Source organism: Gavia stellata, chromosome 20 (assembly GCF_030936135.1).
Source record: "Gavia stellata isolate bGavSte3 chromosome 20, bGavSte3.hap2, whole genome shotgun sequence".
In the NCBI taxonomy this organism is placed as follows: domain Eukaryota; kingdom Metazoa; phylum Chordata; class Aves; order Gaviiformes; family Gaviidae; genus Gavia; species Gavia stellata.
This window is the reverse complement of record NC_082613.1, coordinates 15,688,597-15,701,087: the sequence shown is the minus strand read 5'-3', so window position 1 is coordinate 15,701,087 and position 12,491 is coordinate 15,688,597. Positions and strand designations below refer to the sequence as shown.

General features: G+C 48.6%; 1 protein-coding gene across 1 annotated transcript in view; it reads right to left on the bottom strand.

Moving 5' to 3' along the window:
* The window catches only part of RALY (RALY heterogeneous nuclear ribonucleoprotein), an 88,712-nt gene that overhangs the window by 63,676 nt on the left and 12,545 nt on the right, over nt 1–12,491 (bottom strand). The window lies entirely within an intron of this gene.

Sequence of the window (12,491 nt, the reverse complement as noted above, 5' to 3'; positions counted from 1 at the left end):
GTTAGCAAAGCTGTAGTCAATACCCAAGCCTTCAGATTTAGACTTTCAATCAAGTGCCTAATTAAGGGAGCCTAGGAAAGCAGGGTTCTGAAATTTAATGAGACACTCAACACAGAACTAAGAGCTTCAGATATCTAAGCTTTCAAAAATCATGAGAGGGTGATAAAAAAGGTGAAGATTATGCAAATATAACCCCTCTTTGGGTCCACTGTAAGGTTTGCTGAAAAGAAATGAGGACGCACCATCGCTGGAATGGCTCTGAGACAGCGATGGGAGTATTTATGAAGAGGCCTGATCCTCAGTGGCTGCAGAGTCCCACAGCTTCTTTGATTTCAAGAGGATACCCCAGATTTCCATCTCCTAGAATGACTGCACTACCGGAGTGCTGCCTCCTGCAGTCCACTTTCCCCGGGGGTCTTCACCAGCAGGAAAAGGCTCCTCTTGGGTGAACCAGGTTGGAGGACCCGGGAAGTGACCAAAAGCTGTTGTGGCAACTTTGAGAAATTTTCAGAAAAGTTTGGGTCACTTCCTGGGCTCTCCTTTTCTCCCCTGTATATTCTGATGGGAGGATCAGAAAGCAAAATGCCCTCAGTGACGGTGGCCTTGGGAGAGTCACTCTGCACAGGGAGTCTGGTGCTTCCAGCCTGGTAGATACTCAGTGCAGGTTTGGGTAAACACCTCGTCCCCCTGTCTGAACCCACCCTGGCAAGCACAGCATGGCCCCAGAACAACCAAGGGAAAGAAATAATGCTATGGAAGCACCAGGGAGCAAGGCTAGGAAAAATGAACTTCAGCTCAACATAAATGCCTGTGGCCACTTGCATTTAGCCTGATCCTGAGCTGGCCTTTCCAAGAGGGGTTAAAGAGACATGGTTGGGGAGTTTGGTGGGGCATCAGATCAGAAAGGAGATGCTGTATCTGTCCTGGCTTCGTTACGTGAAAAAAGGTCTTGTATCAACTGGTGAGTAACTCACGCTGATTCAGTTTAAGAAGACCTCAGCTCAAAATGATATTGCCAAAACTGAGCTGGGCATTGACCCACGGTCTTCTGCAGGGGCTTATTTACAAAGGCAGGCGGAGGGTGAGATCCAGGCCATGGGACGGATAAGTCTCCATGCTCAGGGCTTGAGGCTCGGCAGGACTTTTGCATTTCTGATTTGAAAACTTAAACACCCAATTCAACATGCAAATTTTACGGATTAAAAAAAAGGATAAAGTGGAGAATACATCCATAAAGATGATTCAAGGGTTGAAGAAAATGCTTGACAAAGAGAAAATTAAAGACTTTGTTCTGTTTAGCTTATCAAACAGGAGATGGGAAGGTGATGTGATTACTCTGTGTAAGAACTTTCATCTGCAGACAATAACGGATACGAAAGGGCTCTTTAATCAAAAGGGTAAAGACAGAACAGGAATAAATGGCTGCAAGCCCAAGCCCAACCAATTCAAATGAGATAAAGGGCACAAATTTTAACAGGGAGATGATTAACCACTGGCACAAGTGACAAGGGGGGCAGGGGAGTCTTTGACTATTGACGTCTTAACTGCATTTCCTTTTGAAAGAGATACTTTAATCACACAGAGGTTCCCAGGCTCAATCCTGGCCACAGCCGGGTTCGCTTGTGAGCGAACACCAGGAGGCAGAATCAACGCTGGAGTGATGGCGATGGGCTCATGCCAACACCCTAGAGATCCCTCCAGGCTGCTTCTTGAGGAAATCCATCCCCAGGGACACCTTCCCATCGGTCGGAGGCAGCAGGTTAACATTGCACTCGTGGGAGACGCCAGCCTGCTGTGGGATGCTACCTGGGGACCCCAGATTCGGGAACCCAGCCCAGATACAGACCATCTCCTCTGCCACTCTGCCTCTACCGTAGGCTTCACAGGAGAGCAGAAGAAGCCGTAAGCACTTGACTGTCTGTGTAAAACCGCAGCACCAGGTGAAATGTTTTATTTGCTTCCTTAAATCACAGCCCTGCTTTTTTTACACTGCTCTAAACATGAATGTCTACCCCTCAGCTCCATTATTTCCAGCATTTCACACCCAGAGGATATATTCTGGCAATTGCTCCTGGTTCTGGTTTTTAAGTACAGTGAACAATTAAACTCAACTGCATTCATAAGCCAACGTTAATGAGGCTCGTCGACACACTTTACTGATAGCAGCTGCTGCGCATCATATTATTGATCTGCACGCTACGGAGATATTGCAAACCCTCTCACTAAAATCCAAGTTTCCTCCTTTGAGGCGACCACTACAGAGTGAGATGTGTGCAAGCCCTTCCCTGCTGCTTCTCCATTCACTGCCACCAAACAAGCTGTTTGGTCCCCCCCAGCTGGAGGTCCGAGCAGGCACAGGCTTCCCACCGAGGTCACTGCACGGTCACCACCGGCTCGCTGCACTTATTGTGGATGTGGCATTGTGGGATGTGGCTTGATGGGCATGGTGCTGTGTGGTGTTGGGTGGGTTGGTTTTTGGTGTGTTGTGTGTGGGTGGTTTTTTTTGGGGGGTTTTTTTTTGTTTTTTTTTTTTTTAGGTTGGACTTGATGATCTTACAGGTCTTTTCCAACCTTAGTGATTCTGTGATTCTGTGATTGTCCAGCATCCCACCCCTGGCTAGGCCACTGCACGCAGATATCACCCTCTGCCCCAGTGATCTACTGGGAAAACCACGGACCGATGCAGGTGGGTGGCTCTGTGTACTCTGGGAGCCCCAGCTGAAATCCGCCGGGTGTCTGCTTCTGGGGGCTATCTCCTCTACAGACCATTTCCAGGGGAAACGCAGACCCACTGTGGTTATCTTTCCAGGGGCTGAAAAAGCAAGAAAGATGTATTTTCTCTGACCCCCAAGGACATGCATCACCCACCGAGGGACTGCACGTGGCTCTGAGGGGGAACCAGGGAGCCTGACCCTCAGCTGGCGTGGGCACGGGCTGCACTGCTCAGCCCAGGACTCATTGATGCCGGCAGAGGATGTGCCTGTAGCTCCGGGACTGTATTAATAGTCACTGCTACTCACTGCTCTAATAATATTTACCCGCAGGCTGCCGAATGCTTCTCGACAGAGCAAATATTTGTGCGTTACACCCCGACTGTCCCACTAACCGTGAGCAGCATCATCGGGAGATGGATCGATAGGCAGCTGCACGCCCGAGGCTGCTCCTCAACAGCCAGAGCCCCAGCGAAGGCCAACAGGTCTTTTTCCACAGGGGTGACAAGGGGGGACATGCTTGGGGACACTTCTGGGGGGATCCCGAGGCTGCTTCTTGCTGCCACAGGGCTGGTCTGGAATGAAAGGGTGCTGCTGGGATTCCCCCAAATCCAGCCCTGAGCAGAGGCCACAATAAGCAGCTACTAACTCCCTTCTGGAAAAGCCCCGCTCACAGTGAGAGGCTTAAAAAAATCTTTCTGTAGGCACGACCCATGAAATCTCCTGGGCAAGGCTCCTTTTGGCTGTTCAAGCCAGGAGACGGCAGGTTTCAAGAGGTCTCCACTGAAGCCAGTTGTTCCCACCCCTGCAAAATACTGGAGGTCGCTGCTGGTAGTAACTGGATCCATTCCCTTTCCCTGTGGCTCGGAGCGCTCCTGCCCACTCCTGATGATCCCTGTCCCAGGGGGGTGGGAGCTGACAGAGATGCCGGATTCCGGCATCAGGGGCTGCCCCGCATCAGGCTCCTGCCTATGCCATGGGGGCATGAAAGCCCGTGCTTGGACCCAGAGAGGACTCCAGCCTGGCCGCCCAAGAGACAAAGCAATTACTGCTAATTAGGATGTGGATAAATAGGAACCGGTTAAGGAGGAAGGCTGCGGGGGCACAGACTGGCACTAAGGATGGGGCGACGGGGTGAACCGTCTTGTTAGGGAAACAAGGCAAATGTTTTCAGCATCTGAAGGAGGGCATTTAATAAGCTGTGATCTGCGAAAGCGCTGTGCCCCTATTTGTGTTTGATCTCAGGAAAGGCTGGGTACGGCGATGGCGTTCAAGGACCCAAGTTTATTCCCCACGTGCCAATTTGTCACTCTTATCTTCGGCAGCCCACGCTGTTCTGGCGGGGCTTGAAAGCAAATTTTGCCCTTGAAAACTAAGCGTGTGCTGCGCAAAGAGCTCCTTCCAAATGAGATGCACAAGTGTTCGCTGGAATGAAAGCGGCAGTCTCCGGGGAGCGAGACACACTGCCCCGGGTCAGGAGAAATGGCCACTGCATGGAGCGTGGCCTTGCAAAGGAGTCCTCTCAAATCTATTAGAAAATTACCCCTTGCTTGACAGTGCCGGAGAGCAGCCGGTCAGGAAGTGGAAAGGGTTTTCCGTGAAATATGTGAAATGTAATCACAAAGCTTGTAGAAAAATATATCTACTATGTCCTTTTTCTTAGATTAAAACCCCAAGTTACAATTTACTGTTTCTCAGTAAATGTTATGGCTTTCATTCTTCATATTAAAAACATGACAGCTTTGAAATAAAATACTTTCTATGACAATTTGCACTGAAAAAGTCGTTTTTAACCTGAAAACTTGACTTAAAACTCACCCTTTTTTTTTTCTTCTGTAGAACAAAACCCCCAATGTTACCGCTACGGAGAGCTATGAAACATATGAAAGGTGGACTTCCCATCAAATCCTACGATCATTGAATTATTGATGTATCCCACTCTGCAGGACTTCCCTGCAAAGAGACTGAAAAACGCTCATTATCTGTAGCGTTGGTCAGCAAACTGCAAAGTGATAGACTGTTTGCTGCGCTGTTCCCACGATAAATAAATAACACTGCCGCTTTGCCCTTTATAGCATTGATTAGATCTGGTTAAAACAAATAGAATAAAAAAAAAAAAATCACAGGAGGAACTTACAGTTGCTCGTCAACTAAATCTCAGCCTGGGGCAGGAGGTATTACTATTAATTATATTGTTTCAAAGGCAATTGCCGTGCGATGGTAAAGATTTAACACTCTCCAGCTGCGGCTCGATACAACACACACTGAAGTCAATGGCAAAGCCCTCTTTGACTTTAGGGGCGCAGGATCAGAGGTTTAACACTCACGCACAGCCCCGCGTCGGGTGCAGTGGTACACAGGCGATGCTCTGCCCCAGCATCCAGCCAGATGCAGAGGTGGCCTGAAGGATCACGAAAATGGAGCCCAAAGAGGCAAACTATTCCGCAAGCTCGCAAAGCCAATCAAGGGAGCAAAAGGACTGCAGGAGAACAGCGTCCTGGTGTACGCCGTACGAGCAACCCCTCCTTCCATCGCCTGTTCCAGCTCTTCGAAGAGTGCCTGGTGGCCTCCCCCAACATTGGCCATGGCAGAGTACCCTACGGAGGGATGGAGCTTTGACTTTTCCTGTCTTGCTCCAACACCACCATTCGTTTGGCGTTTAGAAGCCCTTAAAACTGTAGCAGACTCAGAGGCCAGGGACACCACTCCACAGTCTCCAGGAGAGCTGCAGGGGTTTAGGCAGGGTGGATCTGTCTTGCTCATGCTGCAAGACCTACAGCAACTGGAGATGAGGGCCTTCTACCTCAGCGTCACCTTAATTTTCACCAGGACAGGAGCTGGCTTGGTGAGAAGGTGGAGATGGCAGACACCCCACCACCTCCTGTTGCATTTAGCAGACCACTGGTATCGTTTAAGGAGAGAACATCCGCACTGCAGCGGGGCACAGCGCAGGCAGGAGACGCAGGCAGGGCCCTGCCGTGCCCACATGGCCCACAGAGACACTCTTCCTACGGAGACGCAGGGAGGCAACGTGCTGTAGAGGGCAAAGCAGTCGGGAGACCCGTGTTTCCATCCACGTACGCCTTTTCCTCAGCTCTCCCTGCTCTCTTCTCCACATCCCCTCATTTCACTGCCATGCTCTTACACCCATCCCCTTGGCATCTCCCTCCTCCTCCTCACCAGCGGAAAATGATGATGCCGGACAGACCCGATTTCCTTCTCCACAAAGAAATCCTGTGCCAAATATTGTGATTCATCAAACAAGTAAGAGCAGAGCCCCTTCTTAGGCTAAATGTTGATCTTTAATCTCCAGAGGCTTCTGCTGCCTGGAGTATAAGCTTCACTTCTAATTAATGGTGTTAACGACTCTTCCTGCGCTAGCAAGCTTTCAGTGGTGTTTTTCCAAGGGCTTTGTCAGAAAGACACCGGCATTGCGTTACCCTCCTGGGAGAAGCTGTTCTGGAGAGCAGAGACCCCGGCTCTGCGTTGGGACACACGCCTGTTCGTTCCAGGGCGCTGGGGCACCTGGACGAAGACAGTTCTGCTTCGGAGACCTCATCTTCCTCCAGTGCCTTCAGCGGGCGTCGCGGCTTCGTGCCGTCTGCTGGCTTTCACTTTCCTCCATGGGTGCGGGAAACAAGAGCTGCTTCAGGCAAAGACAGTTGAGATCTCCCTTTCCTTGGGAAATCCATGCAAGACGGGAGGAATCACTGCTTTGGTCTACAGACCGGAGAGGCATCCTGGATAAGCAGGTCAGCCTTTGACATCTGTTTTTTAGGAAAGATGAATCCCACATTCCTGTTTGCAGCCAGAAACAACTTCTGAGCCGGTGGCTCACCCCACATTTCAGAAGGTAATGCAAAGTAAGGTCCGGCCACCTTAGCTAGGAGGTATTCTGCTTCTTATTTCTGAGGTCTGAAACCCCAGATGCTCCCTCTTCCTCTCTCTGCCCATCCCACCACGAGCCCACCCGAGCCAGCGCATCTCTCACTCTGCCAACAGCAATCCCTTGGACCGAGCTACTTGTTAGTTTGAAGTTTTATAGAATATAGATCTGTTTCCTCCCCAGCTCTGAACTTTGCTGACTCAAAGGAAAGCCATCTTCAATGATCCCCTAGGTAGCTGTATTCTTCTTACCTAAGTGCACACAAATTGCAACCTACAACCAATTAAACAGACAGTTTCTCATTTTTTCACAACAAACATAATTTGTAATTCCAAAATGTCAATAAAGAGTCCTTTAATTTTATATTCCATAGCATTTGCAACTCAGCTCGGTAATTTTGGAGTCAATAATTAAAAAAAAGGCTATTAGGGTACTAATTGAGAATCACCAAGTTACTTCATATAACATATTGTGTATTTATCCACTTGCATGCTTTGCCCTAACTGCTCATACCACACTGAATGCTGTTCCATCACTGCAGTTGGAGTTTTTAGAGCAATGCATCTCTCACTCCCCAGCCCTTCATCCCAGTCGTGCTCCTGGCTTTGGCCACTGAGACAAGTGATGGATCTGGTACAGGGCGAGGGACTGATGAATCGTGGAGGTATGAGCAGCATTTACCTTGAAGTAAGCTGTTTTGCTGATGGGAACAAGGTGGGGAAAACCAGCCTGTTCACTATGGAGAATTTCAGTGAGAAAAGAAGAAAAGAATTGTCTAAAAATGTTGCCGTCCACAACAACCACAACAGTCTCCTATTATAAATTATACATTTTGTTTCCTGCCTACTGTTCTGGGTTATTTTTAGACCTGAAAAATAGAAGTGGCCCAACAGAAAGCAGATTCTTGGTATTAAAAGAACGGTAGTCTACCTACCAGCCCAAATCTCACTTCAGACGTCCATGCATCCCTTCCACTGTCTCCCCTGGAAGAGGGTCTGGATATGGGACCCCTGCACCAGGCAGGGTCCCCAAACTCTGGGGAGGCTCAGGACCCCGGACTGGCTACGGCCACAGCGGCCCAGGGTCTTGTCTGGCACCAGGAAAAGGAGAAGATGAGGATGGAAGAAGAACATGGAAGAGGGTAGAGGAAAAAGAAGCGAGCATCTTCATCAGATGGGCTGTTAGTTACTGCGTGTGCCCCAGTTCTGCAGACACAACCCAGTGGGGACAGCTGTGAATGGCCACCTCAGCCGTGTCCCCTCCTCGTGCCTCGGCGGCTGTCTTGCAACCTGACATTTGCAGAAATGGGATGTTATTCTTTTTTTTTTCACACTAATATCCAAATTCATAGGAGGCATTATCGATGTGACAGATTCTTTGCAAATTCGAACATGAAGCCAGAAAAGCAGCGTGCGTACACATGCCCAGACACAAAGGCAATGCACTCTGCTTTCCGAAGCTCTCCGTTGGAGGGATAGTTCTGCTATCAGGAGGGATATTTCTGATACCAGAGTGCTAATACAGGACTGCTTTAGATGGATTGGCAGCACACCACCTGCAGTATTAAGACTTCCATCAGCTGTCTCGTCACACAAAGAGCAGCATCTCTATAAAAACCTAATACCTTGCAATTTTGCAAGTTTGATATTAATACCAAGGCTTAAGAAGAAAATACAAGTCAACTGAATACAGGTGGCTGTTCTTCCAGTTTGGCGATGCTGCTGCTGCTCGAGAATGAGCTTCACTGCACCAATAAGACAGCTCTGGCACTGTGGCACTGGACACAGATGCTACAAAAGATGAAGGCAAAGAAGCCCAAAACATGTCCTAGTGACTGACGCACTATTGTAGACGCTGAAGAAATACTTCTGTAAGTGAAATTAGGTTAGGCAGACCGTAGGAATTGAGGAACAGAGAAAGGCTGGCATATGTGAGAAGGTCTCACTGACCAGATCAGAAGCCGGTTTGAGGTGCAGGAGGAAGCACCCTATCTTTGCAGCACGAGGCAATACCAGGTCATGATCATGGACCTCATGCACTTCTTCAGCCTCACTGCCATCCTCGGGGCAGCACCAGTCCCAGCAGAGGCTTTTAGGGTGGAGGGACTTTGGGATTAACCATCAGTGCACTCCCTGCAACCCTACAGCTCGGGGCAGGGGGCTCACGGGAAGGGCCAGAGGCAGGAGTGACGTCTCTACTGCCCATCTTGCCTTCACGAAAGGTTTCCACCACGACACTGGCCACTACATCTTGCATTTGAGGTGCTGTGCCTGGTCCGCTGCGCTCCAAAGCAGTGCCATCGCAAGGAGACGCTTTACCAGTCTGCACGCAGAGCTGACACCGGCCGGGTCCCCGCCTGCGACAGACGTGACATCTCTCTCTGGATGCCACCATTAGGAGTTTAAAAGGCAGGACTGAAAGGACAGACAAAGGGCAAACAGGACAGCAGCAAGCGGCTGGCAGAGCCCCTCCTGCGGCTTGGTTTTCTCTTGCAATTGAATTAGATGCTGATAAGAGGTGGTGAAGGATTTTCGTGCCACATGCGGCTCTGCAATGGAGCTTCTGATCTATGGATTACAGTTTACTAAGGAGACAGCTCGGTGGAAAAATGTTTATGAGGAAGAAATGCCACCGCTGTAAAGAAAAGCTCAGGGAACCATTTTCTGGGGTCATTTCTCTTAGAAAAACAGCCCCATAAAGTCACAGAAAGACTCTTAACCGAGCGCCAGGGACTTGGCAGCTGGCTCCGAAGAGGACAACTCCGACATACTCATCCTGCGAGGCTCATGTCCTAAAACCGCTCACAGCATCTTCACCAGCACTTGCTCTGAGGCAAACAGGCCTGAGCTTGCTTTCAAATACTCCTCCAAAGAAATAAAACCAATGCCGCGTGGTTTTACTCCTGAGATCCACTACAACTAGGCGGGTGGCCCCAATATTTGGGCTTGTGCCATGAATTAGTCCAGGCCCTTTTGAACAGTCAGGCGTGCCTCTGACCTTCAGCTTTGGAACTAATGCTTATCCGAGTAAAAATCCACGTGCCAGATACGGAAACCGACAAAAGACCAGCCTCCCTCTCTGATTAAAACATTTACCATTGACTTATCCATAGCCACAAGCATCTCGCATGCTCTGTGACTGCAGTGCAAAGCGAGCAGTACTCCTGACAAGTCAAGCAGGTCATCCCAAAGTAGCCAGCAACGTTGCCTGAGCCCAATTTGGAGAAACCCAGTGGAACAGCTGCGGGTTAAATGTTAAAACAGATTGTTTTTACACAAAATTAGGCACTTTTTGTAACCCGTTGGCTGGGAGAGCCTTTTAAAGCCAATGGGAACTGCCACAGTGGTGTTTGCAAGCCCTGCATGCTGCCCCAATGGCCCTGGGAAGGTGCACCGGCCAGGTGGCGAGCCACGAAATCACCTTCCCGTGCCGAGGGTGCCCACGAGCCGTACCTGCAGGATGAGGATGCCTGCAGGAATTCCCTCATCGCAGAGACCTAAGGCCAAACATTAGAGAAGAACCCAAATTTTCCATGGCTCATCAAACTTTCCAGCAGCTCCAATTAATGCTGCTACATTATGCATAACCCTTAATTCCTCCCTGTATCATTGCACAGAGTATATAGGAGGCATTACCCAGGCTTTCACCTGCGGCTCACAGCACCAAGGCCCTACAACAACAAGCTTTTTCCCCAAATCTCCCCACAGGTGGGTGGCAGCAGACTTTCCACAGCCAGTAAAGGCAACTGCAGCTTCCTCCAGCCCCCAGGGCCAGGCAGGGGCAGCCAGCGGCCGAGGCTTTCACCCCCTGCTTGGTGCATCACTTTTGCCAGTCCATCGAGCCTTGAACCTCCAAGACCACAAATGCCATCATTTATACTCTGCTTGCGGGCATGAGAAAGAAAAAGCTTACTGAAAGACTTGGCTGTTCCTTATTATAAACTCTCCACGCCCCTAGATGCTTTTTCCTCAAACTACAAAATAATATCACACACTTTTATAATACTGTAGGTTTCATGTGCCGCAAAGCAGCATCTGTGTGCATTCCCGATTTCTGTGCGGCTTTGACTTACAGTATCCCTTAATTGTCCCTTTTTGTTTACAACCTACAAAGGAAAAGCTCCAGTGCAGCTTTCCACCCCCTGCAAATACAAATATTGTTGTTTATTTATAGCTCCTTATTTGCAGAGAGCCTATGGAGACAAGAAGAGATGTCATTCACAGGGGAAGGCAGATGTATTGAATCAATCACCATGCGCAGGGGCCTGGGGTATTTCACAAAAGAACCACAATTCACAACAGAAGATAAATTATCCAAACCTTTACGCATCCTTGTCTGTCGGTTACCGTCTCGATAGAAACTTGGCAAAAAATAAAGCAAAAGCCCCTTTTTCTAGGTCTAACAGGAAAGGACAGACCTCTGTTCTCCAGTTTTTAAGCTTGACCAAGTTGCAATGACAAAGGGAGCTGTTTCTCTTTATATTTCCCTTGCTATTTAGAATCATAGAATATCTCAAGTTGGAAGGGACCCATAAGGATCATCAAGTCCAAGTCCCTGCTCCTCACAGAACTACCTAAAACTAAACCATATTTAAGCACATCTAGGTTCCAATCTCAAGTCTCGTCTAATGGATACGGCCGTATCACTGATTGACCACCCAAATGGTCTTAATCTTCTTTAAAAGTTTCCTTTTATAGGGTGGGAAGAAAAATCTGCCAGCCCAAACTGCTGTAAACAGCTATATGGGCAGGGTGGGTGGCCCTTCCTTCATTAAAAAAGGATATTTCTGTGTCTGTAGATATAAAGCACCAGAGGTAGCAGGAAGCTGGTCTGCTTTTCCCACGTAATGATAAAAATTGTCAAAGATGGACGAGGAGAGATTCTTAATTTGGAAAAAGGGTCAGTACCTCACAGACACCTACAGATTTCCCTGAAAGCATCAGGAAAATGACCTACATTATAGGATGATCCTATCTATGATATCAAACTCAAATGAAGAAGGGAGAATGGAAAATAGGAAGAACTATAAAGAAAAAGAGAAAAGAATAAAAGAGAATTAATGGATTAAAATCAATGCAATAAACCAGTCCAACAAAGGGCTATGGCATTTCACTTCAGACCACACTGGAGGGAGGAAGGTCTGCCTTAGGCTGGAACTGAATTCCCACTTTTCGGGGCTCATCCTACAAACCTCTGCTGAACGCAGCAGCCAGCTCCACCTAGGGCACAGACAATCTCAAGGATACAGTTCCCGTATTTTATTTCCTAGACAAATATAACCATGCCAATGCCTCACTGCACAATTACAAGTATTTATAACCAACCTACCAATTAAACCAACAATGTTCAATTAGTTTCTCGGGAACAGACCTTCACAGGGACCTGTGGGACCCTCCTTCGCCGGGGTGCCGCTCTTGCCAAGCTGGGCAGTCCTGTCCAACCCACACCCCCTGTGCCCTGCAGCTCAGCCATCTCCTCCGCTGCCTATCTGAGATCTTCTAAGCTTTACATGGCCCATGCAATGCCCTTTGTATTTCCCCATTTCCCACACGGTGATAACATCCCAGGGCTGATCTACTCAAGGGCTTACCAATTTGATGGCCTGGGAGATGGGAGATGATGTATCCAAACGTGTCCTTGGCTAGACAGCCTCAAACTCATCCTTTATACACTCTGGTCCTTCAGCAGCTCTGTTACATGATGTCCCATGAAAATGGACGTCACGTACATGAGCCCAGATCTAACCAGAGTATTTTTTAGTGTGGACAGCTCAGGGAACTGTAGGTAGATAATCACAATTTTGAGCCACAGCACGCTGATGTGGTATGCCTGTTCTACAGGAAAGCAGGTAATAGCTCTAGATCTTGCCTTGCTGTGTGTTTTTTAAAACATAC